The sequence below is a fragment of the Triticum aestivum genome, chromosome 1D, assembly GCF_018294505.1.
Source record: "Triticum aestivum cultivar Chinese Spring chromosome 1D, IWGSC CS RefSeq v2.1, whole genome shotgun sequence".
In the NCBI taxonomy this organism is placed as follows: Eukaryota; Viridiplantae; Streptophyta; class Magnoliopsida; order Poales; family Poaceae; genus Triticum; species Triticum aestivum.
The window spans coordinates 179623664-179650890 of record NC_057796.1 but is presented as its reverse complement, the minus strand read 5'-3'; positions in this window follow the sequence as shown (position 1 = coordinate 179650890).

The following is a 27227-nucleotide window of genomic DNA, read 5'->3' as shown; positions in this document are numbered from 1 at the left end:
ATCAAGACCCTCTCAATGAAAGATGGACCGATGTCTTGGCAGCCGAGGAATACAGCCTTAAACGCCCAACCAAAAGTTACCCAAAGCGCAGATTACTACCTCAGTTCGACGATGAGGCGCGAAATCCCGCACCAGCATCACGCAATGCGGCTGATCGGCTACCGCGCGGTCGGGATAAAACTGCAACCCGAGCCGAAAACCAGACTGTCCCACCCCGCCGTAGAGGCAGGGATAAGACAGCTCGGGGCGATACATATGACCTCCGTCAAGACCTGGACAGTAGAGCGGAACATACAAGATCGATTTACGGATCGCGAGGACGTGCCTCGACGCGCGAGGACAGCTATCTATTCGGGCGTGATAAACCTAGTCATGTCCGAGCCGAAAACCGCAGACGGACTCCATCAGAGCTACGTCGCGATGCGGCCCGATATAGAGGCGCCTCACACCCTCTTTGCTTCACTGACAAAGTAATGGACCACGAATTCCCAGAAGGGTTCAAACCCGTAAACATCGAATCATACGATGGAACAACCGATCCCGCGGTATGGATCGAGGATTTTATTCTCCACATCCACATGGCCCGTGGGGATGATCTTCACGCCATCAAATACCTCCCACTAAAACTTAAAGGGCCAGCCCGGCACTGCTAAACAGTGTGCCCGAGAATTCTATTGGCAGCTAGGAGGACCTAGAAGAAGCTTTTCTCGACAACTTCCAGGGTACATATGTTCGGCCGCCAGACGCCGATGACTTAAGTTACATAGTCCAACAGCCTGGAGAGTCAGCTAGGAAATTCTGGACTAGATTCCTAACTAAAAAGAACCAGATCGTTGACTGTCCGGATGCCGAAGCCCTAGCGGCATTTAAACATAGCATCCGCGACGAATGGCTCGCCCGCCATCTCGGCCAAGAAAAGCCCAAATCTATGGCAGCCCTCATGGCACTCATGACCCGCTTTTGCGCGGGTGAGGACAGTTGGCTGGCTCATAGCAAAAACATAGCCAGCGAGGCGGGCCCCTCCGAGGTCAAAAACAGCAACGGCAAGCTCCGACGAAACAGACACAAGCGCCGAAGCAATGGTGATAATACCGATGACACTACAGTTAATGCCGGATTCAGCGGCTCCAAGTCCGTTCAGTGGAAAAAACCGTATAAAAGGAGCGGTCAGGGACCATCCATCTTGGACCACATACTCGATCGTCCGTGCCAGATACATGGCACCCCAGACAAACCAGCCAATCATACCAACAGGGATTGCTAGGTGTTTAAACGGGCCGGCAAGTTAAATGTCGAGAACAAGGAAAAGGGATCGCAAAGCGAGGACGATGACGAAGACCCCCGGCAGCCGAACTCAGCGGGGCAGAAGAAGTTCCCCCCTCAAGTCAAAACGGTGAACATGATATATGCTACACACATCCCCAAAAGGGAGCACAAGCGCGCACTAAGGGACGTTTACGCGATAGAGCCAGTCGCCCCAAAATTCAACCCATGGTCATCATGCCCGATCACTTTTGATCGTCGGGATCATCTGACCAGTATCCGGCATGGAGGATCAGCCGCACTAGTCCTGGACCCAATAATTGATGGATTCCACCTGACGCGAGTCCTCATGGACGGGGGTAGCAGCCTCAATCTGCTCTATCAAGACACAGTGTGCAAAATGGGCATTAATCCATCAAGGATCAAGCCAACGAAGACTACCTTCAAAGGAGTCATACCAGGCGTAGAGGCCCGCTATACGGGCTCAATCACACTAGAGGTTGTCTTTGGATCCCCCGACAACTTCCGAAGCGAGGAGTTAATGTTCGACATCGTCCCATTCCGCAGTGCTTATCACGCACTGCTCGGACGGATGGCATTCGCCCGGTTCAACGCGGTACCACACTACGCTTATCTTAAGCTTAAGATGCCCGGTCCACGTGGTGTCATAACGGTCAACGGAAACACGGAACGCTCCCTCCGCACAGCGGAGCACACCGCCGCCCTAGCAGCAGAAGTACAGAATGGCCTTCTCAAGCAGAACCGTAATCCGGCTGCCGAGCACCTGGACATCGTAAAGAGGGTCCGAACTACGGTACAACAGGACAGCTTGGCTCATCAAGAGCTCGACTAGCAATTCGGCCTCCGTCCCAGCCCCGACAAGGTAGTGGCATTCGTACCACGCGTGCATAATTACGCACTAGAAATCCCATGGGCATCGACGGAGGCACAACTAGCTTGTGGTCCACAGTTCGGCTTGACCGATCCTGGACACACATATACTGTCAATATTTCCTTTTCCCTTTTCTAGGTTTATTTTACATAGGCCTTCTTCGACGGCCCGACCACCGATCCTGTCAAAGGATAAAAACACCAGGATGGCAAGAAGCAAAGACGTATAGGGGAAGCTCTAGAGGTCACTTCAACGACCACTCTACCTGTTGTCAGGACCCACACGCAGCTCGCTGCTACCTCTTGAGCACTGCGTTGGTTTTCCCTTGAAGAGGAAAGGGTGATGCAGCAAAGTAGCGTAAGTATTTCCCTCAGTTTTTGAGAACCAAGGTATCAATCCAGTAGGAGGCTACACGCGAGTCCCTCGCACCTACACAAACAAATAAATCCTCGCAACCAACGCGATAAGGGGTTGTCAATCCCTACACGGTCACTTACGAGAGTGAGATCTGATAAATATGATAGGATAATATTTTTGGTATTTTTATGATAAAGATGCAAAGTAAAGAAAGTAATAAAAACGCGCTAGAAATAACTTGTTTGTCGGGAGATTAATATGATGGAAAATAGACCCGGGGGCCATAGGTTTCACTAGTGGCTTCTCTCAAGAGCATAAGTATTTTACGGTGGGTGAACAAATTACTGTTGAGCAATTGACAGAATTGAGCATAGTTATGAGAATATCTAGGTATGATCATGTATATAGGCATCACGTCCGAGACAAGTAGACCGACTCCTGCCTGCATCTACTACTATTACTCCACACATCGACCGCTATCCAGCATGCATCTAGAGTATTAAGTTCATAAGAACAGAGTAACGCTTTAAGCAAGATGACATGATGTAGAGGGATAAACTCATGCAATATGATAAAAACCCCATCTTGTTATCCTCGATGGCAACAATACAATACGTGCCTTGCTGCCCCTACTGTCACTGGGAAAGGACACCGCAAGATTGAACCCAATGCTAAGCACTTCTCCCATGGCAAGAAAGATCAATCTAGTAGGCCAAACCAAACTGATAATTCGAAGAGACTTGCAAAGATAACCAATCATACATAAAAGAATTCAGAAGATTCAAATATTCTTCATAGATAAACTTGATCATAAACCCACAATTCATCGGTCTCAACAAACACACCGCAAAAGAAGATTACATCTAATAGATCTCCACGAGAGAGGGGGAGAACATTGTATTGAGATCCAAAAAGAGAGAAGAAGCCATCTAGCTAATAACTATGGACCCGAAGGTCTGAGGTAAACTACTCACACTTCATCGGAGAGGCTATGGTGTTGATGTAGAAGCCCTCCATGATTGATGCCCCCTCCGGCGGAGCTCCGGAACAGGCCCCAAGATGGGATCTCGTGGTACAGAAGGTTGTGGCGGTGGAATTAGGTTTTTGGCTCCGTATCTGATCGTTTGGGGGTACGTAGGTATATATAGGAGGAAGGAGTACGTCGGTGGAGCAACGTGGGGCCCATGAGGGTGGAGGGCGCGCCTGGGGGGTAGGCGTGCCCCCCTACCTCGTGGCTTCCTGGAAGCTTTCTTGACTTAGGGTCCAAGTCTCCTGGATCATGTTCGTTCTGAAAATCACGTTCCCGAAGGTTTCATTCCGTTTGGACTCCGTTTGATATTCTTTTTCTGGGAAACTCTGAAATAGGCAAAAAAACAGCAATTTTGGGCTGGGCCTCCGGTTAATAGGTTAGTCCCAAAATTAATATAAAAGTTAATAATAAAGCCCAATAATGTCCAAAACAGAAGATAATATAGCATGGAGCAATCAAAAATTATAGATATGTTGGAGACGTATCAAGCATCCCCAAGCTTAATTCCTGCTCGTCCTCGAGTAGGTAAATGATAAAAACAGAATTTTTGATGTGGAATGCTACTTGGCATAATTTCAATGTAATACTTCTTAATTGTGGTATGAATATTCAGATCCGAAAGATTCAAGACAAAAGTTTAATATTGACATAAAAATAATAATACTTCAAGCATACTAACTAAGCAATTATGTCTTCTCAAAATAACATGGCCAAAGAAAGTTATCCCTACAAAATCATATAGTCTGGTTATGCTCTATCTTCACCACACAAAATATTTAAATCATGCACAACCCCGATGACAAGCCAAGCAATTGTTTCATACTTTTGACGTTCTCAAACTTTTTCAATCTTCACGCAATACATGAGCGTGAGCCATGGACATAGCACTATATGTGGAATAGAATGGTGGTTGTGGAGAAGACAAAAAGGAGAAGATAGTCTCACATCAAGTAGGCGTATCAACGGGCTATGGAGATGCCCATCAATAGATATCAATGTGAGTGAGTAGGGATTGCCATGCAACGGATGCACTAGAGCTATAAGTATGTGAAAGCTCAACAAAAGAAACTAAGTGGGTGTGCATCCAACTCGCTTGCTCACGAAGACCTAGGGCATTTTGAGGAAGCCCATCATTGGAATATACAAGCCAAGTTCTATATTTAAAAATTCCCACTTAGTATATGAAAGTGATATCATAGGAGACTCTCTATCATGAAGATCATGGTGCTGCTTTGAAGCACAAGTGTGGTAAAAGGATAGTAGCATTGTCCCTTCTCTCTTTTTCTCTCATAATAATTTTTTTATTTGGGCCTTTTTTTATGGCCTCTTTTTTTTCGTCCGGAGTCTCATCCCGACTTGTGGGGGAATCATAGTCTCCATCATCCTTTCCTCACTTGGGACAATGCTCTAAAAATGATGATCATCACACTTTTATTTACTTACAACTCAAAAATTACAACTCAATACTTAGAACAAAATATGACTCTATGTGAATGCCTCCGGCGGTGTACCGGGATATGCAATGAATCAAGAGTGACATGTATGAAAGAATTATGAACGGTGGCTTTGCCACAAATACATTGTCAACTACATGATCATGCGAAGCAATATGACAATGATGGAGCGTGTCATAATAATAGGAACGGTGGTAAGTTGCATGGCAATATATCTCGGAATGGCTATGGAAATGCCATAATAGGTAGGTATGGTGGCTGTTTTGAGGAAGGTTTATGGTGCGTGTATGATACTGGCGAAAAGTGCGCGGTATTAGAGAGGCTAGCAATGGTGGAAGGAAGAAAGTGCGTATAATCCATGGACTCAACATTAGTCATAAAGAACTCATATACTTATTGCAAAAATCTACAAGTTATCAAAGCAAAGTATTAAGCGCATGCTCCTAGGGGGATAGATTGGTAGGAAAAGACCATCGCTCGTCCCCGACCGCCACTCATAAGGAAGACAATCAATAAATAAATTATGCTCCGACTTCATCACATAACGGTTCACCATACGTGCATGCTACGGGAATCACAAACTTTAACACAAGTATCAATCAAATTCACAACTACTCAACTAGCATGACTCTAATATCACCATCTTCATATCTCAAAACAATCATCAACCATCAAACTTCTCTTAGTATTCAACACACTCATAAGAAAGTTTTTACTAATCTTGAATACCAAGCATATTAGGATTATTTAAGCAAATTACCATGCTATTTAAGACTCTCAAAACAATCTAAGTGAAGAATGAGAGATCAATAGTTTCTATAAAACAAATCCACCACCGTGCTCTAAAAGATATAAGTGAAGTACTAGAGCAAAACTATATAACTCAAAAGATATAAGTGAAGCACATAGAGTATTCTAATAATTTCCGAATCATGTGTCTCTCTCTCAAAAGGTGTGTACAGCAAAGATGATTGTGGTAAACTAAAAATCAAAGACTCAAATCATACAAGACGCTCCAAGCAAAACACATATCATGTGGTGAATAAAAATATAGCTCCAAGTAAAGTTACCGATGGAAGTAGACGAAAGAGGGGATGCCTTCCGGGGCATCCCCAAGCTTTGGCTTTTAGGTGTCCTTGGATTATCTTGGGGTGCCATGGGCATCCCCAAGCTTAGGATCTTGCCACTCCTTGTTCCATAATCCATCAAATCTTTTACCCAAAACTTGAAAACTTCACAACACAAAACTTAGCAGAAAATCTCGTGAGCTCCGTTAGCGAAAGAAAACAAAAGACCACTTCAAGGTACTGTAATGAACTCATTATTTATTTATATTGGTGTTAAACCTAGTGTATTCCAACTTCTCTATGGTTTATAAACTCTTTTACTAGCCATAGATTCATCAAAATAAGCAAACAACACACGAAAAACAGAATATGTCAAAAACAGAACAATCTGTAGTAATCTGTAACTAACGCAAACTTCTGGAACTCCAAAAAATCATCCAAAATAGGAAGACCTAGAAAATTTGTTTATTGATCAGCAGCAATTGGAATCAATATTTTATCACGTTCTTGTCATTTGTAACAATTATTTTCGTGAACAGAAAGTTTCTGTAATTTTCAGCAAGATCAAATAACTATCATCCAAGAAGATCCTATAGGTTAAACTTGGCACAAACACTGATTAAAACATAAAACAAATCTAACCAGAGGCTAGATCAAATATTTATTCCTAAACAGAAGCAAAAATAAAAAACTAAAATAAAATTGGGTTGCCTCCCAACAAGCGCTTTTCTTTAAAGCCTTTTAGCTAGGCATTGATAATTTTAATGATGCTCACATGAAAGACAAGAATTGAAGCGCAAAGGGAGCATCATAAAACACGTGACAAACACATCTAAGTCTAACATACTTCCTATGCATAGGCATATTATAAGCAAACAAATTTGTAAGGCAAGCAAAAACTAGCATATGCAAGGAAGAAGAAAGAGACGATAGCAATCTCAACATGACGAGAGGTAATTTAGTAAGACAACCATATTTTCCTCTCTCATAATAATTACATATAGGATCATAGGCAAATTAAACAAAATAGCTATCACATAATATATTTTCAACACGATCCACATGCATGCGAAGTTGACACTCTTCCAAAATAGTGGGATTATCATTAACTAAAGTCATGACCTCTCCAAACCCACTTTTATCAAAAATTTCATAAGATTGAATATTCTCCAAATATGTGGGATGTAAAGTTGACACTCTTCCAAACCCACTTTCAATATTATTGCAAACACTATTATCAATCTCATATTCATCATGGGGCTTAAATAAATTTTCAAGATTGTAAGAAGAATCACCCCAATCATGATCATTGCAACAAGTAGTAGACATAGCAAAACTAGCATCCCCAAGCTTAGGGTTTTGCATATTATTAGCACATTTGACATTAAGAAAATTTATAGTAAAATTTTGCAATCATGCTTTTCATCGAAGGGACTACCAAGTATGGGTGCATTAGCAACAATCTCATGTTTAACATAAGGAACTATAGCAAATTCAGCTTCATAAATATTGGCATCATGGTCACAAGGATAGCAAGCATCATGTTCATCAAGAGATATTTCAATCAAATCATCGGAATCATAATTATCTATAGATTCGTGCATATCATTATTTTCTTTAGAAGCAACGGTCATTCTTCCAATAAATTCTTTGACATAGACATTATGAGCATAGTTTTCATAGCAATATTCCAGTATGTCAAGATTTTCAGATTCGTAAAGAGTAGTATCATACTTTTCAAGCAAAGAAGCAACTTCAAAAGAACCCTTAAAAGCAACAAATTCTTCAATTTGTTCAATATCATAGTAGCTACAAACACCCTTTGCATAAGAAGATAAGATTTCATTATCATCGAAATCACATAGGTAGGGAAGGTGTTTTTTAGGGTTCCTAGAGCAACAAGTAAAATCACAAATTTCACAAAGATTCCAAGCATAGCATAGCAAACTATTTATATGATACCATAAGAGCTTCCCTTTTTCAGACAAACGATGACGCACAAAATGAGCATGCCCATCTAAAGATTTCCCATCAACTAGGCTAGTTGGGGTTTCAGCACGAGCGCATAAGGATAGAAGATGATCCAAGTAGAACACTTTAAGTGGATCCATATCAATAGATTTTCAGCAAGCGAAGATGCAAGCATATAGGAGGCACATGGCAACACGAGCAAACAAAAGGACGAACGGAAAAGAGAGGGCAAATAAAACAGTAAGGGTGAGTGGGGGAGAGGAAAACGAGAGGCAAAAGGCAAATAATGTAATGCGGGAGATAAGGGTTTGTGATGGGTTGTAACACCCCGCATGTAACTTGCCATATTTGTAACTCCGACTCTTGCCATTTCCGGCTATGTGATATGTTTTTCCCTCCATTGTCGGGTTTTGTCTTTCGTTTTGTATTTTTGTCAAGTCATGCATTTTCATATCATGTCATCATGTGCATTGCATTCGCATACGCGTTCGTCTCATGCATCCGAGCATTTTCCCCGTTGTCCGTTTTCCAATCCGGCGCTCCTATCTCCTCCGGTGCACCCTTCTAGTTTTCTTTCGTGTGCGTGTGTCAAACTTTCTCGGAATGGACCGAGGCTTGTCAAGTGGTCTTAATATACCACCCGGAGACTACCGGTCAAGTTTCTTCCATTCGGAGGTCGTTTGGTACTCCAACGGTTAACCGGGCCTCCGCAATGTCCATTTGAGTGTCCAGAAAAAACCCCCTCCAAAACCAGCCCAAAGCCCACCAAACTCTCTTCCATGCTCTAGGTCGTTCGATCATGATCGTGTGGGCGAAAACCGCACCTCATTTGGAGTCTCCTAGCTCCCTCTACCTATTTATATGTGGGCATCCCGAAAACGAAATCGCAGTCTCCCGTAACCCTAAATCCCCTCTCCGCGGGCGGACGCGTCCAGCGCCCGCCGGACAACCCGCGCCGCCGCCCGTAGCCAGTGGCGTAGCGCCACGTGTCACCGCCGCCTCCTCCCTCCGCCGCGGCCCGCTCGGCCCACGGGAGGCCCTCCCGGCCCGCCGCCGCCGCGCGCCTGGCCCGCCGCCGCCGCGCGCCTGTCCCGCCCGCCGCCGCCGGCTCGGCCCCGCTTCGCCCCGCCGCCGGCCGGCCGCCGCCGCGCCGCGGTCCCCGCCGCCGACGCCGCCGGCCCCGCCGTCCTCTCCTCCTCCGGCGACCGGCGCCGCCGGCCCCGCCGCCTCCTCCCTCCGGCCTCGCCTCCGGCAGCCCGCGCCGGCGCCGCTCCCTCCTCCGCCGGCGAGCAGCGCCCGACCTCCGCGAGCCCGCGCCCGAGCCGGCCCCGATCCGATCTGGGTCAACGGAGAAGGTTGACCCGAGCCCCCCTTTTTTCTTCCAAGTCTGAGAATATTATTAGTATCTTGCTCTATTCGTTTCGCGATAACTTTGTGCATGTAGCACCGATTCGCGCGTATAATATGTCAATTTGTTCATCTCATGATGCTCTTCATTTTGTTCAATTGCACCATTTTCATTAGAGGTCATCTTGATGCCCAAATCTTCGTTGGAAGAGGGCTAGTTGCTGTTAATCTCTGGTTCTTATCAGAACTTGGAGATTTGTCATTTTTGTATCATTTAATCTGTGCATCTTTTGAGCATGAGCTCTAAATGTGTTTTGAAGTATGCCATGCCATCTTTCCAGTGGTCTAGCCCATGCATTTTTGTGGTCTTTGTGGTGACTAGCACAAGCATGCAAAGTAGGTCCCGTAATAATTCTGATTTCAGGGACTTAGTGATTTCTCTAAGTCTTTGTCTGCTGTAATTTTGTTGCCATGTAAACTTGATGCTACAGAGAGATCCATGCATATTTTGGAGATGTTCAGTAAGGATGTTTTGTAGCTATAGTTGTAATTGATCCATTCCTGCAATTGTTTGCAATTTTAGAGTACCATAGCATGACTCAATCTTGCTCTACTTTTGCTATAAAATATTTCTGGCAGATTCTTAACATGACATGCATTTTTGCCAAGCTTATTGTAGTTGATCCATACATGCTATGCAATTGTTCTTGCCATGTATAGCTTCATAAACATGCCATCTTGCTGTAGGTATGCTTGGTTTGTCATGCATTGCTCTGTAGTGAGTGCATCAAGCTCACAAAGAGGCCTACATATTAATATTTCTGCCATGCTCTGTTTTCTGCTAAGTCTGAAACCTGATAACGAAACTTGCTATGTTTACATGCTTGCCATCATATCTTCTGGTCCTTTTTGGCTTATGGTCAGTAAGGGACTTTTGTCATGTGCATTTAGTAGAACACTACCATGCCTTGTTTTGCTATGTTAAGTTCCTGTAGCATGTTGATTTCGTGCTCTGAACATTGCTACCTGATGCTGATTTCTGCCATGTCCAGTTTTTCACTAAGTCTGTGAACCTGTAATCTTTTGCACTTTTGCCATGCTTGTTTTAGCTTGATATGTTGTGAACTAGCCGTAGCTCAGTGTTCATCTTTTGTCAAGCATCTCCTGTAGATTACTTCCATGTGCTTTGTTGCTATGTTGGGGTGCTGTAGCCTTGTTACTTGTTGTATTTTAAGTGCTATCTTGCTGTTTATCGCAGATTAGTGTCATTCTTGTTTTGCTTGCCATTTGCAAACCGTGCATCCGATTCCGGTGATCTTTATATCGATTTCGACCGAAATCATCTCATCTTTCTAGTGGCATGCTTGGTTTGCCAAGTTACTGCCATGTTCATCATTTTCCTTCCGGAGCACGCATATGCATCGCATATCATAACCTGCATATCATACATGTCTTGCATCATGTTGCTTGCGCATTCCTCGTTGTTGATTGTGGTTCCATTTGTTTGTATTCTTGTCTTGGGTAGAGCCGGGAGACGAGTTCGTGAACGAGGAACCTGTCGAGTACACTTACGAGGATCAAGCTTTCGACAACTCTGAGAATCTTGCAGGCAAGATGACCACCCCTCGAAATCACTTCTATCTTTGCTATGCTAGTTGTTCGCTCTATTGCCATGCTCGCTACCTATCACTTGCTATATCATGTCTCCTATTTCAGCCATGTCAGCCCCTAACCATCCTTTCCTAGCAAACCGTTGTTTGGCTATGTTACCGCTTTTGCTCAGCCCCTCTTATAGCGTTGCTAGTTGCAGGTGAAGTTGAAGTTTGTTCCATGTCGGAACATGGATATGTTGGGATATCACAATATCTCTTATTTAATTAATGCATCTATATATTTTGGTAAAGGGTGGAAGGCTCGGCCTTATGCCTGGTGTTTTGTTCCACTCTTGCCGCCCTAGTTACTGTTATACCGGGATTATGTTCCTTGAGTTTGCGTTCCTTACACGGTCGGGTGATTTATGGGACCCCCTTGACAGTTCGCCTTGAATAAAACTCCTCCAGCATGGCCCAACCTTGGTTTTACCATTTGCCGACCTAAGCCTTTTCCCCCGGGTTTTCGCGAGCCCGAGGGTCATCTTATTTTAACCCCCCCGGGCCAGTGCTCCTTCGAGTGTTGGTCCGAACTGAGCAGACTGCGGGGCCACCTCCTGGAAACTCGAGGTCTGGTTTTACTCGTAGGATGTCTCATCCGGTGTGCCCTGAGAACGAGATATGTGCAGCTCCTATCGGGATTTGTCGGCACATTCGGGTGGCTTTGCTGGTCTTGTTTTACCATTGTCGAGATGTCTTGTAAACCGGGATTCCGAGACTGATCGGGTCTTTCCGGGAGAAGGTTTATCCTTCGTTGACCGTGAGAGCTTATGATGGGCTAAGTTGGGACACCCCTGCAGGGTAATATCTTTCGAAAGCCGTGCCCGCGGTTATGAGGCAGATGGGAATTTGTTAATGTCCGGTTGTAGATAACTTGTCACTTGACCCAATTAAAATACACCAAGTGCGTGTGTAGCCGTGATGGTCTCTTCTCGGCGGAGTCCGGGAAGTGAACACGGTCTGTGTTATGTTTGACGTAAGTAGGTGTTCAGGACCTCTTCTTGGTCATTGCTAGATGACGTCCGTTCCATTGCTTCTCTTCTCGCTCTCATTTGCGCAAGTTAGCCACCATATATGCTTTTGCCGCTGCAGCTCCACCTCTTTGCACCTCTTGTCCTATAAGCTTAAATAGTCTTGATCTCGCGGGTGTGAGATTGCTGAGTCCCCGTGACTCACAGATACTTCCAACACCAGTTGCAGGTGCCGACGATGCCAGTGCAGATGATGGCGTCGATCTCAAGTGGGAGTTCGACGAGGAACGTGGTCGTTACTATGTGTCTTTTCCTGATGATCAGTAGTGGAGCCCAGTTGGGACGATCGGGGATCTAGCATTTGGGGTTGTCTTATTTTCATCTGGATTTTGACCGTAGTCGGTCTATATGATTGTATTTTGGATGATGTATGAATGATATTTATGTATTGTGTGAAGTGGCGATTGTAAGCCAACTCTTTATCCCATTCTTGTTCATTACATGGGATTGTGTGAAGATGACCCTTCTTGCGACAAAACCACTATGCGGTTATGCCTCTAAGTCGTGCCTCGACACGTGGGAGATATAGCCGCATCGTGGGCGTTACAAGTTGGTAATCAGAGCCATCCCCGACTTAGGAGCCCCCTGCTTGATCGAATCGCTGACGTTGTTGAGTCTAGAAAAAAAAGTTTTGAGTTTTAGGATTATATATATCGGAGAGTAGGATTCTTTTTACTCCTCAGTCCCTTCGTCGCTCTGGTGAGGTCTCCTGACGTAGAAGTTTTGACTATTCTCTCCTCAAATTTCACTAAAATTTTTTTAGGATCACGCGGGTATCTTGGAATCGTTCCGATCGATTTGTGACGAGAACATTGTTCTTGGTGCCTCCTGTCATTTAGGGGTTGTGGCAGTGTCCCGGGGAGTTGAGCTCCGAGGTGTTGTCGTCACAATTTTATCGTTGCAGTTCTGGAATACCTGAGTTTCGCCGACATCGAAATCTCTTTTATGCAGTTGTTGGTGAGATCACCTCGACGCCACCCAGTACTGGGGCGGGAGTTCGGGAGTATTGCCATAACTTGTATAACGGATGTTTTTCGAAGGTTGAGGTAAACGATTTCCGAAGGTTTCTTGGTTATGTGTTGACGGATGGATACAGCTGGATCTAGGGATTGTTAGTTTGGGTGATATATTTTGTGTCCCCTGTATCCCCTACACCAGATTGCATAACCAGAAAGTTTCGGGAGTTTATAAGTGGGAATTCTAGTAGCCTTAGGATTTCTTTCCGACAGACGCATGATATGAGATTGGGGTTCGACGTCTAGTGGTCCGCCTGTATACGGTTGATTTTACAGTGGTCTCGTTGTGTCTTAAAGAGTCCATGGCCTTGCCGACTCGGGGACGCTTCGTATGTCATGTGCACAGCCTTGTACATGATGGTGCTGTACGATTGAGCCCGTGTGGGCCCCACCACGAAAACTTCGGACGAAATATCTATCATATGTTTGTTCCGGCTTATTCTGCAAGCCAATACTTGGTTTTATTTTGTATTGTGGTATTCGAGTTTCTTCGAATTCATATGTTCATTCCATATCTTTTTCAAGTGGCTTCTCAACTTATGGAAGTGTGATGATTTACTACGGAAGTCATTCGTTCATCTTCGTTCGAATGTTTATTGTGAAGACTATATGTTGCAATTTCTATCCGTTGATTCTACTTATCTTTTGTCTATCAAGATGCTAACGGATGTCACCCTCTTCAGGATGGCTCCGCCAACGCGTCAGAATCCGGATCGCAATGAAGGGAGTCAAGCGAACCCTCCGCCACCACCTCCACCTCCGGAGGCATGGCAATCAATCATGGCAGCCACCAACGCCAATGCTCAGATGATTCTGCAACTCTTGCAAGAACGTACTCAAGGGCAAGGCAATCAAGGCAATCAAGGTCAAGGCAACAATCAGTTCCACTTTGCCACTCTCAACCAGTTTCTCGCAAATCAGCCCAAGTCTTTCAGCTACTGTGCCGAGGCCACGGATGCCGATGATTGGCTCGTGGACATCAACAAGCATTTTGAATGTAGCAATGTCAGGCCTGAGGACTTTGTCAAGTTCGCTTCTTTCCAGCTCAAGGACCAAGCTGCTGATTGGTTTCAGCAATACAAAGATTCCAGAGGAGGTCGTGTGATCACTTGGACTGACTTCTGTCGGGACTTCAAAGCGCACCACATTCCACAAAGTGTTGTTGAGAGCAAGCGTGAGGAGTTCCGCAATCTCAAGCAAGGAAACATGTCTGTGTATCAATACAACATTCAGTTTCAGAAACTTGCTCGCTTCGCTAAACAAGACGTTCCTGATGAGAAGAGCATGATCTATCACTTCCGAGGTGGTCTTAAAGAGGACCTGCAGTTAGCTCTCGTTCTTGTTGAGCCTACTCAGTTTGATCAATTCTACAATATGGCACTGAAGCAAGAGGCTGCTCAGCTCAAGTGTGAGGCTTCTAAGAAGAGAGTCAGGGACGCAGTTCAGTCTTCTTGTTCCTCACTTGTGTCAGCTAAGCAACAGAAGTTCTGGTTGCCTCCTCCTCCGTTTCGTCAGCCTTACCAGCAGAAGAACAAAGGTGGCCATGTTCTTCAAACTCTTCCAACTCTGGCTATCAGAACAAGTCTCAGAATCAAGCTCCCAAGTCCAATGCTCCTTATCACCGTCCACTCTCAGAGGTGACTTGCAACAAATGTCAGCAGAAAGGTCACTATGCTAACAAGTGCTTCAACCAGAGGCGTCTTCCTCCTCCTCCTCCTGTCAGATCTTCCAGCAATGCAGTGGTCAAGCATAATCCAAAGTTTGCAAAGGTGAACATGATGAATGCAGCTCAAGCGGAGGAATCTACTGATGTGATAATGGGTAATCTCTCAGTTAATGATATTCCTGCAAAAGTTCTTTTTGATACTGGTGCATCGCATTCTTTCTTGTCATACCCATTTGCATCGAAGCACAATGTTGACACAGAGATTTTATCCAAAGTTATGCAAGTTGTTTCTCCGGGAAAGCTTTTGTCGTCTAGTTTGGTTGCTCCCGATGTTTCCATCAAGATGGGCGACTATAGATTTCAGTCTTCTCCAATTGTCCTTGGTGACTCGGATATTGATCTTATTCTCGGGATGGACTGGCTTTCTAAGCACAAGGCTCAACTTGATTGTGCTGCCAGAGAAATTCAATTGACACACTCGTCTGAGGATGTGATTATTTTTGCCGCTCGTGACGAAACCATTCGGTTTTTCTCTCTCAATGAGAAGGGCGAATTGGATGCCATATCTCAAATTCCAGTCGTTTGCGAGTATCAAGATGTTTTTCCAGAAGAGCTTCCGGGTATGCCTCCGCACCGGCCAGTTGAGTTCGTTATCGAACTAGAGCCTGGTACTGTACCCGTTTGCAAGCGTCCATACAAGCTTGGACCAAACGAGCTGAAGGAATTGAAGAAGCAGCTCGATGAACAAGAACGTCTGGGTTTGATCAGACCGAGTTCTTCTCCATGGGGTTGTGGTGTTCTTTTTGTCAAGAAGAAGGATGGCACGGACCGACTTTGTGTCGACTACCGTCCATTGAACAAGAAGACAATCAAGAACAAGTATCCACTTCCCAACATCAATGAGCTATTCGAGCAACTCAAAGGTGCTAAAGTATTCTCGAAGCTTGACCTTCGTATGGGTTATCATCAGATTCGCATTCGTGAAGAAGATATTCCCAAGACAGCATTCAGAACAAGCTTTGGTTCTTATGAATATACTGTCGTGTCTTTCGGCCTTGTCAATGCTCCTCCGGTGTTCTCTCGGATGATGAATTTCATCTTCAACCCCTATACCAATGAATTCGTTCTGGTGTATCTCGATGATATCTTGGTCTTCTCCAAGAATAAGCAGGATCATGCCAAACATTTGCGATTGGTGCTCGACAAGCTCAGAGAGTATCAATTCTATGCGAAGTTCTCCAAATGTGAGTTTTGGCTCGATGAAGTTCTTTTCCTTGGTCACATCATCTCCGCCAAAGGCATCGCTGTTAACCCCGAGAAGGTGTCCGCAGTTCTGGATTGGGAACCTCCTCAAAATGTCAAGCAGCTCCGCAGTTTCCTGGGTCTTGCAAGCTATTGCCGAAGATTCGTTGAGAATTTTTCCAAGATTGCAAAGCCTCTTTCCAACCTCCTGCAGAAGCATGTGAAATATGTCTGGTCTCCTGAGTGTGAAGTTGCTTTCAACACTCTCAAACAGAAACTAGTCACAGCTCCTGTCTTGACTCCTCCTGATGAATCCAAGCCGTATGAAGTTTTCTGTGATGCTTCTCTCCAAGGTCTCGGTGCTGTGTTAATGCAAGAGAAGAAAGTTGTGGCCTATACCTCTCGGCAGTTGAAGCCCAACGAGAAGAACTACCCCACTCACGATCTTGAGTTGGCGGCAGTTGTCCATGCTTTGGTTACGTGGAGACATCTCTTGTTGGGAAGACAAGTGGACATTTTCACTGATCACAAGAGTCTCAAGTATATCTTCACTCAGCCCAACCTCAATCTCAGGCAGACTCGATGGGTCGAAATGATTCAAGAGTACAATCCGAGTATTGAATATACTCCAGGCAAGGCTAATGTCATTGCAGATGCTTTAAGCAGGAAAGCTTATTGCAACAGCTTAATTCTCAAGCCTTTCCAACCGGATCTTTGTGAAGCTTTCCGCAAGCTGAATCTCCAAGTTGTTCCTCAAGGCTTTCTTGCCAACCTCATAGTATCTCCTACTTTGGAAGATCAAATTCGTGAGGCACAACTCCTTGATGCCATGGTGAAGAAGGTGAAACGTGGTATCGACAAGGGTCTTTCCAAATACAAGTGCTATCGCATTGATGACAGAGACACTTTGTTCTTCGAGGACCGGATTGTGGTTCCGAAAGGTGATCTAAGGAAAGTCATAATGAACGAGGCGCACAATTCTCTCCTTTCCATTCATCCTGGAAGTACGAAGATGTATCATGACCTCAAGCAGTCGTATTGGTGGACTCGAATGAAGCGAGAAATTGCTCAATTCGTGAATGAATGTGATGTCTGCCGAAGAGTGAAAGCAGAACACCAACGACCAGCTGGTCTCCTCCAACCTCTTGCTATTCCGGAATGGAAGTTTGATCATATCGAAATGGACTTCGTGACTGGATTTCCCAAGTCCAAGCGCGGAAATGACGCTATCTTCGTTGTCATTGACAAGCTCTCTAAAGTGGCTCATTTCCTTCCAATCAAAGAATCCATCACAGCAGCTCAGCTGGCAGAGCTCTACACCTCCAGAATTGTCTCCTTGCACGGCATTCCACAATTGATTTCTTCAGATCGTGGAAGCATCTTCACCTCTAAGTTCTGGGACTCCTTCCAGAAGGCCATGGGCACTAACATTCGCTTCAGCACAGCTTTCCATCCTCAAACTAGTGGCCAAGTCGAGCGAGTCAATCAAATTCTTGAAGATATGCTCAGGGCTTGTGTCATTTCTTTTGGCATGAAATGGGAAGATTGTCTTCCATATGCTGAATTCTCCTACAACAACAGCTTCCAAGCGAGTTCGGGCAAAGCCCCATTCGAGATTCTATATGGCAGAAAGTGCCGTACTCCTCTCAATTGGTCAGAGACTGGTGAACGCCAACTTCTTGGCAATGACTTAATCACTGAAGCTGAAGAAATGTGTAAAGCCATCCGTGATAATCTCAAAGCCGCGCAATCGCGCCAGAAGAGCTACTATGATAGTAAGCATCGTGATTTGGCTTTCGAGATCGGAGACCATGTCTACCTCCGCGTCTCTCCAATGAAAGGCACTCGTCGCTTTGGTATCAAAGGGAAGCTTGCCCCTAGATACGTGGGTCCTTTCAAGATCATTGGCAAAAGAGGCGACCTAGCCTATCAACTTGAGCTTCCTTCCAACTTCGCGAACGTGCACGATGTGTTCCACGTGTCACAGCTCCGCAAGTGCTTCAAGACGCCTGAGCGCACTATCGACTTCGAAGAGATTGACCTCCAAGAAGGTTTGTCTTATCATGAGCACCCCGTTGCTATTCTTGAAGAAACTGAGCGCAAGACTCGCAACAAGTCTATCAAATTCCTGAAAGTGAAGTGGTCGCACCATTCCGACCGGGAAGCCACCTGGGAACGCGAGGACCATCTCCGTTCCGAATATCCGGAGTTCTTTCAGTCCTAGATCTCGGGACGAGATCCTCTCGTAGTGGTGGAGTGTTGTAACACCCCGCATGTAACTTGCCATATTTGTAACTCCGACTCTTGCCATTTCCGGCTATGTGATATGTTTTTCCCTCCGTTGTCGGGTTTTGTCTTTCGTTTTGTATTTTGTCATGTCATGCATTTTCATATCATGTCATCATGTGCATTGCATTCGCATACGTGTTCGTCTCATGCATCCGAGCATTTTCCCCGTTGTCCGTTTTCCAATCCGGCGCTCCTATCTCCTCCGGTGCACCCCTCTTGTTTTCTTTCGTGTGCGTGTGTCAAACTTTCTCGGAATGGACCGAGGCTTGTCAAGTGGTCTTAATATACCACCCGGAGACTACCGGTCAAGTTTCGTTCCATTCGGAGGTCGTTTGGTACTCCATCGGTTAACCGGGCCTCCGCAATGTCCATTTGAGTATCCAGCAAAACCCCCTCCAAAACCAGCCCAAAGCCCACCAAACTCTCTTCCATGCTCTAGGTCGTTCGATCACGATCGTGTGGGCGAAAACCGCACCTCATTTGGAGTCTCCTAGCTCCCTCTACCTATTTATATGTGGGCATCCCGAAAAACGAAATCGCAGTCTCCCGTAACCCTAAATCCCCTCTCCGCGGGCGGACGCGTCCAGCGCCCGCCGGACAACCCGCGCCGCCGCCCGTAGCCAGTGGCGTAGCGCCACGTGTCACCGCCGCCTCCTCCCTCCGCCGCGGCCCGCTCGGCCCACGGGAGGCCCTCCCGGCCCGCCGCCGCGCGCGCCGGCCCGCCCGCCGCGCGCCTGTCCCGCCCGCCGCCGCCGGCTCGGCCCCGCTTCGCCCCGCCGCCGGCCGGCCGCCGCCGCGCCGCGGTCCCCGCCGCCGACGCCGCCGGCCCCGCCGTCCTCTCCTCCTCCGGCGACCGGCGCCGCCGGCCCCGCCGCCTCCTCCCTCCGGCCTCGCCTCCGGCAGCCCGCGCCGGCGCCGCTCCCTCCTCCGCCGGCGAGCAGCGCCCGACCTCCGCGAGCCCGCGCCCGAGCCGGCCCCGATCCGATCTGGGTCAACGGAGAAGGTTGACCCGAGCCCCCCCCTTTTTTCTTCTAAGTCCTGAGAATATTATCAGTATTTGCTCCTGTTCGTTTCGCGATAACTTTGTGCATGTAGCTCCGATTCGCGCGTATAATATGTCAATTTGTTCATCTCATGATGCTCTTCATTTTGTTCAATTGCACCATTTTCATTAGAGGTCATCTTGATGCCCAAATATTCGTTGGAAGAGGGCTAGTTGCTGTTAATCTCTGGTTCTTATCAGAACTTGGAGATTTGTCATTTTTGTATCATTTAATCTGTGCATCTTTTGAGCATGAGCTCTACATGTGTTTTGAAGTATGCCATGCCATCTTTCCAGTGGTATAGTCCATGTATTTTTGTGATCTTTGTGGTGACTAGCACAAGCATGCAAAGTAGGCCCCGTAATATTTCTGATTTCAGGGACTTAGTGATTTCTCTAAGTCTTTGTCTGCTGTAATTTTGTTGCCATGTAAACTTGATGCTACAGAGAGATCCATGCATATTTTGGAGATGTTCAGTAAGGATGTTTTGTAGCTATAGTTGTAATTGATCCATTCCTGCAATTGTTTGCAATTTTAGAGTACTATAGCATAACTCAATCTTGCTCTACTTTTGCTATAAAATATTTCTGGCAGATTCTTAACATGACATGCATTTTTGCCAAGCTTATTGTAGTTGATCCATACATGCTATGCAATTGTTCTTGCCATGGATAGCTTCATAAACATGCCATCTTGCTGTAGGTATGCTTGGTTTTTCATGCATTGCTCTGTAGTGAGTGCATCAAGCTCACAAAGAGGCCTACATATTAATATTTCTGCCATGCTCTGTTTTCTGCTAAGTCTGAAACCTGATAACGAAACTTGCTATGTTTACATGCTTGCCATCATATCTTCTGGTCCTTTTTGGCTTATGGTCAGTAAGGGACTTTTGTCATGGGCATTTAGTAGAACACTACCATGCCTTGTTTTGCTATGTTAAGTTCCTGTAGCATGTTGATTTCGTGCTCTGAACATTGCTACCTGATGCTGATTTCTGCCATGTCCAGTTTTTCACTAAGTCTGTGAACCTGTAATCTTTTGCACTTTTGCCATGCTTGTTTGAGCTTGATATGTTGTGAACTAGCCGTAGCTCAGTGTTCATCTTTTGTCAAGCATCTCCTGTAGATTACTGCCATGTGCTTTGTTGCTATGTTGGGGTGCTGTAGCATTGTTACTTGTTGTATTTTAAGTGCTATCTTGCTGTTTATCGCAGATTAGTGTCATTCTTGTTTTGCTTGCCATTTGCAAACCGTGCATCCGATTCCGGTGATCTTTATATCGATTTCGACCGAAATCATCTCATCTTTCCAGTGGCATGCTTGGTTTGCCAAGTTACTGCCATGTTCATCATTTTCCTTCCGGAGCACGCATATGCATCGCATATCATAACCTGCATATCATACATGTCTTGCATCATGTTGCTTGCGCATTCCTCGTTGTTGATTGTGGTTCCATTTGTTTGTATTCTTGTCTTGGGTAGAGCCGGGAGACGAGTTCGTGAACGAGGAACCTGTCGAGTACACTTACGAGGATCAAGCTTTCGACAACTCTGAGAATCTTGCAGGCAAGATGACCACCCCTCGAAATCACTTCTATCTTTGCTATGCTAGTTGTTCGCTCTATTGCCATGCTCGCTACCTATCTCTTGCTATATCATGTCTCCTATTTCAGCCATGTCAGCCCCTAACCATCCTTTCCTAGCAAACCGTTGTTTGGCTATGTTACCGCTTTTGCTCAGCCCCTCTTATAGCGTTGCTAGTTGCAGGTGAAGTTGAAGTTTGTTCCATGTCGGAACATGGATATGTTGGGATATCACAATATCTCTTATTTAATTAATGCATCTATATATTTTGGTAAAGGGTGGAAGGCTCGGCCTTATGCCTGGTGTTTTGTTCCACTCTTGCCGCCCTAGTTACTGTTATACCGGGATTATGTTCCTTGAGTTTGCGTTCCTTACACGGTCGGGTGATTTATGGGACCCCCTTGACAGTTCGCCTTGAATAAAACTCCTCCAGCATGGCCCAACCTTGGTTTTACCAGTTGCTACCTAAGCCTTTTCCCCCGGGTTTTCGCGAGCCCGAGGGTCATCTTATTTTAACCCCCCCGGGCCAGTGCTCCTTCGAGTGTTGGTCCGAACTGAGCAGACTGCGGGGCCACCTCCTGGAAACTCGAGGTCTGGTTTTACTCGTAGGATGTCTCATCCGGTGTGCCCTGAGAACGAGATATGTGCAGCTCCTATCGGGATTTGTCGGCACATTCGGGTGGCTTTGCTGGTCTTGTTTTACCATTGTCGAGATGTCTTGTAAACCGAGATTCCGAGACTGATCGGGTCTTTCCGGGAGAAGGTTTATCCTTCGTTGACCGTGAGAGCTTATGATGGGCTAAGTTGGGACACCCCTGCAGGGTAATATCTTTCGAAAGCCGTGCCCGCGGTTATGAGGCAGATGGGAATTTGTTAATGTCCGGTTTTAGATAACTTGTCACTTGACCCAATTAAAATACACCAAGTGTGTGTGTAGCCGTGATGGTCTCTTCTCGGCGGAGTCCGGGAAGTGAACACGGTCTGTGTTATGTTTGACGTAAGTAGGTGTTCAGGACCTCTTCTTGGTCATTGCTAGATGACGTCCGTTCCATTGCTTCTCTTCTCGCTCTCATTTGCGCAAGTTAGCCACCATATATGTTTTGCCGCTGCAGCTCCACCTCTTTGCACCTCTTGTCCTATAAGCTTAAATAGTCTTGATCTCGCGGGTGTGAGATTGCTGAGTCCCCGTGACTCACAGATATTTCCAACACCAGTTGCAGGTGCCGACGATGCCAGTGCAGATGATGGCGTCGATCTCAAGTGGGAGTTCGACGAGGAACGTGGCCGTTATTATGTGTCTTTTCCTGATGATCAGTAGTGGAGCCCAGTTGGGACGATCGGGGATCTAGCATTTGGGGTTGTCTTATTTTCATCTGGATTTTGACCGTAGTCGGTCTATATGATTGTATTTTGGAATGTATGATGATATTTATTATGTATTGTGTGAAGTGGCGATTGTAAGCCAACTCTTTATCCCATTCTTGTTCATTACATGGGATTGTGTGAAGATGACCCTTCTTGCGACAAAACCACTATGCGGTTATGCCTCTAAGTCGTGCCTCAACACGTGGGAGATATAGCCGCATCGTGGGCGTTACATGGGTACTTGGTATGTTGACTTTTGCGTAGACTCCCCAGCAACAGCGCCAGAAATCCTTCTTGCTACCTCTTGAGCACTGCGTTGGTTTTCCCTTGAAGAGGAAAGGGTGATGCAGCAAAGTAGCATAAGTATTTCCTCAGTTTTTGAGAACCAAGGTATCAATCCAGTAGGAGGCTACGCGCGAGTCCCTCGCACCTACAGAAACAAATAAATCCTCGCAACCAACGCGATAAGGGGTTTTCAATCCCTACACGGTCACTTACGAGAGTGAGATCTGATAAATATGATAGGATAATATTTTTGGTATTTTTATGATAAAGATGCAAAGTAAAGAAAGTAATAAAAACGGCGCCAGAAATAACTTGTTTGTCGGGAGATTAATATGATGGAAAATAGACCCGGGGGCCATAGGTTTCACTAGTGGCTTCTCTCAAGAGCATATGTATTTTACGGTGGGTGAACAAATTACTGTTGAGCAATTGACAGAATTGAGCATAGTTATGAGAATATCTAGGTATGATCATGTATATAGGCATCACGTCCGAGACAAGTAGACCGACTCCTGCCTGCATCTACTACTATTACTCCACACATCGACCGCTATCCAGCATGCATCTAGAGTATTAAGTTCATAAGAACAGAGTAACGCTTTAAGTAAGATGACATGATGTAGAGGGATAAATTCATGCAATATGATAAAAAAAACCATCTTGTTATCCTCGATGGCAACAATACAATACGTGCCTTGCTGCCCCTACTGTCACTGGGAAAGGACACCGCAAGATTGAACCCAAAGCTAAGCACTTCTCCCATTACAAGAAAGATCAATCTAGTAGGCCAAACCAAACTGATAATTTGAAGAGACTTGCAAAGATAACCAATCATACATAAAAGAATTCAGAAGATTCAAATATTCTTCATAGATAAACTTGATCATAAACCCACAATTCATCGGTCTCAACAAACACACCGCAAAAGAAGATTACATCGAATAGATCTCCACGAGAGAGGGGGAGAACATTGTATTGAGATCCAAAAAGAGAGAAGAAGCCATCTAGCTAATAACTATGGACCCGAAGGTCTGAGGTAAACTACTCACACTTCATCGGAGAGGCTATGGTGTTGATGTAGAAGCCCTCCGTGATCGATGCCCCCTCCGGCAGAGCTCCGGAACAGGCCCCAAGATGGTATCTCGTGGGTACAGAAGGTTGCGGCGGTGGAATTAGGTTTTTGGCTCCGTATCTGATCGTTTGGGGGTACGTAGGTATATATAGGAGGAAGGAGTACGTCGGTGGAGCAACATGGGGCCCACGAGGGTGGAGGGCGCGCCTGGGGGGGGGGGGGTAGGCGCGCCCCCTACCTCGTGGCTTCCTGGAAGCTTTCTTGACTTAGGGTCCATGTCTCCTGGATCATGTTCGTTCTGAAAATCACGTTCTCGAAGGTTTCATTTCGTTTGGACTCTGTTTGATATTCTTTTTCTGCAAAACTCTGAAATAGGCAAAAAACAGCAATTCTGGGCTGGGCCTCCAGTTAATAGGTTAGTCCCAAAAATAATATAAAAGTGAATAATAAAGCCCAACAATGTCCAAAACAGAAGATAATATAGCATGGAGCAATCAAAAATTATAGATACGTTGGAGACGTATCACTCGCCCTTGGTCATGGAATGTTAAATAGTCAGATTGTTTATCGCACTATTTGTATTAATGCGCTTTGATGCATTAACCCAATTATAATGGAAACAATTCGTGGCTCAAGTTTAAGGGCCCAAGATATCACCTCTGCTTTATTTCTGTTTTCCTTTAATAAACTTATCTTCTAGCACCCGTACACTTTGGTACGTTTCATATTTGCCAGGGGCTCCCAGGTGCCCTACAATACGGCAACAAAGTCCGAACACTTTTTATAGTACAGTTCGGCACCCCGAATTTAGCATTATATGCATTGGCTCCGAATCATGTCTTTGGTCAATAGTTGGGGTGCCCGGCTCCTGTGCTTGCTACCTTACGTTCCGCTATATCGGCTAAGGTAAAGGGAGAACTACTGCGATTGTGCCCTGGTTTATCCAAAGGAGCACCTCAGTAGAGAAAGCCAAAAACTGACTGTCATGATGCAGCGAGAGCCGGTCAGCTGTTCGGAGGTTGCAAATCGTTGGAGATTTCTTCCGCGTTGCGTGAAGGATCGGCACTTCCCGATCAGACGCTTACAACACTCTAGTTCGGAAACTAGGGGCTGCGTCAATGTTTCTATTGTTGAACTCCTATGGCTAAGTGAGGGCGTTAAAACCGAATAGTCTAGTTGCCTGGTTCGTTGCACTAAACAACTCCTTCAAGGACCATATAATTGGATCAAGATTGTTTAGATTCCATCCCGAACACCTCCGTACTACCTACGTGGGGGCAGAAGCCGACGACTGGCCAACCCTCAGATTTCATATAAACACGGCCGCACAGGAGGTAAAATTAAAAACATAACAATCATTATATTACAAACCCACTTTGTTTCACCATACAAGGCAAAGACAACAACGAATGTATTCATTCAAAAATAATGTCCTGCCCACATTGCGATGCTACAATGCGAGACCCCTCTAGGACATTCGCGAAATAGCGCTCGGGTGTGCGGTGCTCCTTGCCCTCTGGCGGCCCCCGGGCCAGCTCGACGGCGTTCATCTTCGCCCACCACATCTTGCAACGGGCAAAGGCCATACGAGCACCCTCAATACAGGCCGATCGCTTGACGATATCCAGCCGAGGACAGGCGTCCACCATCCGCCTCACGAGTCCGAAGTAGCTGCCGGGCATAGCTTCGGCTGGCCATAGCTGGATTATCAAATTCTTCATGGCTAGTTCGGCCACCCTATGCAGCTCCACCAGCTGTTTCAGCTGATCGGTGAAGGGCACGGGATGCTCTGGCGCAAGATATTGTAACCAGAATAGCTTCGCCGTGGAGCTCCCTTCTTCGGCTCGGAAGAACTCCGCAGCGTCGGACACACTTCGCGGCAAATCAGCAAAAGCCCCTGGAGAACTCCGAATCCGGCAATCTTCCTCGCCTCCTGGACCTCTTGGAGGGCGCCCTAGGCCTCGTTCCGGGCCGTCTCCCCGCTCTGATGAGCCTTGGAGAGTTCGGCCTCTTTAGCCAACACGTCACGCTCGAAGGTCTCACACTTCTTCACCGAGTCGTGGAGCTCTTGTTGGACCTCGTTGACCTGGGCCTTGAGCTTCTTACGGGCAGCCTGCTCCTTGACGACCTTCCCCTCGGCTTCGCTCAGGGCTTTTTTCAGGGCCTCGACCTCGGTCGTTGCTCCTATTTATATCAAGACACTTCGGTTAATATATAACATCCTACTCTTTCCGAATACTTCTTGGGTTATTACATACCTTGATTCTCCTAGAGCTGCCTCTTCACCTGGCCGAGCTCCTCCTTGGCCTTCTCCAGCCTCCGCTTAAGTTTGGAGACTTCGGCAGCATGTGAGGCCGCGGCCAGCAGCGACGCCTGCATATTTGTTCCAGACAAATTTAGTTAGTTCCCTGCAATAAAGGAATGATCCTCTGTCCGGCTTTTCTTTCCGAACACCAGACAGTGTCTCAGGGGCTACTGTCTATATGGGGATTTTCTCTTTTTGCGTCTCTTACCTCAAAACCTATCAGCAGGCTGCTGCAGGCTTCGGTTAGTTCGCTCTTGGCAGACTGAACCCTTTCAATCACCGTGCCCATAAGAACACGATGCTCATCCACAATGGAAGCGCCTCACAGCGTTTCCAGCAGATCATCTGGTACCCCTGGTTGGACAGGGGTCACCGGTGGAATAGGCATACCCCCTTCTTTCGAAGGAGGTTGCGTGCCGGATTCCGGAGCCGTATCGGTCTCGGGAATCAAGCCCAGTTGAGGGCCGAGCTGAGTACGGCCCTCCTCCCCAGTCTCCCGGGGGATTGGTTCCCCCTGGTGTTCGGCAATGGGGGCTTCACCTTTGGGCGCTTCTTGAGCCTCTCCCCGGCCTGGGAAGGTCCGTTGGGAGAGCACCTCATCGTCCCCTTTGGCCTTGGGAGAGTAAGCGGCTGGCGGTGTCTCGCTGGCCATCTCCTTTGGGTCCAACGAACCTCTTGATGAGGATCGCTGGGAACTGTCGTGGGCCGGGCTGCAATAGCATAAGTAGCCATGTCAATACATTGAAATGGGGGTCTGGACATATGGGTATGCGGGAGTCATAGCACTTACGAAGCAGCTTGAGGCTTGGTGCGGGGGTGACTGCTGTTGACGTCCCACACGGATTTGTCCCCGAAGGGGCCCTTCCCCTTCTTGGATGTCCCCGCCTCCAGGCTCATGGAGGTCGCCCTCTTCTTCGTTCCCCCATCAGGGGGAGGGTTGTTCTCCTCCTCCTCCTCCTTATCGTCGTCATCTTCGGCGGCAGAGGAGCGGGTCTTGTCTTCGGACGTCGCGTCCGAAGCACTCTTGCGATGGGGGCCACTCCGGACCCCCTTGGCCTTCCCCTTGGCCTTCTTCGTCGGCGCTGATTAGGGCGCCAGCACCAGCATCTTCGCTAAATGCGGAATGACTGGTTCTTCAGGTAGCGGAGCCGGACACTGGATCCGCTTTGCCCTCTCCATCCATTCCTGAAGAGGCGATGGTAGTAAAAGTTCAGATATCCTCCTTGAAGCAAATAAGTAGAGGACGTGATAGAAACTTGCATCGCTGGCAGGATGGTTAATGTCGTGCCCACGATCTGAAT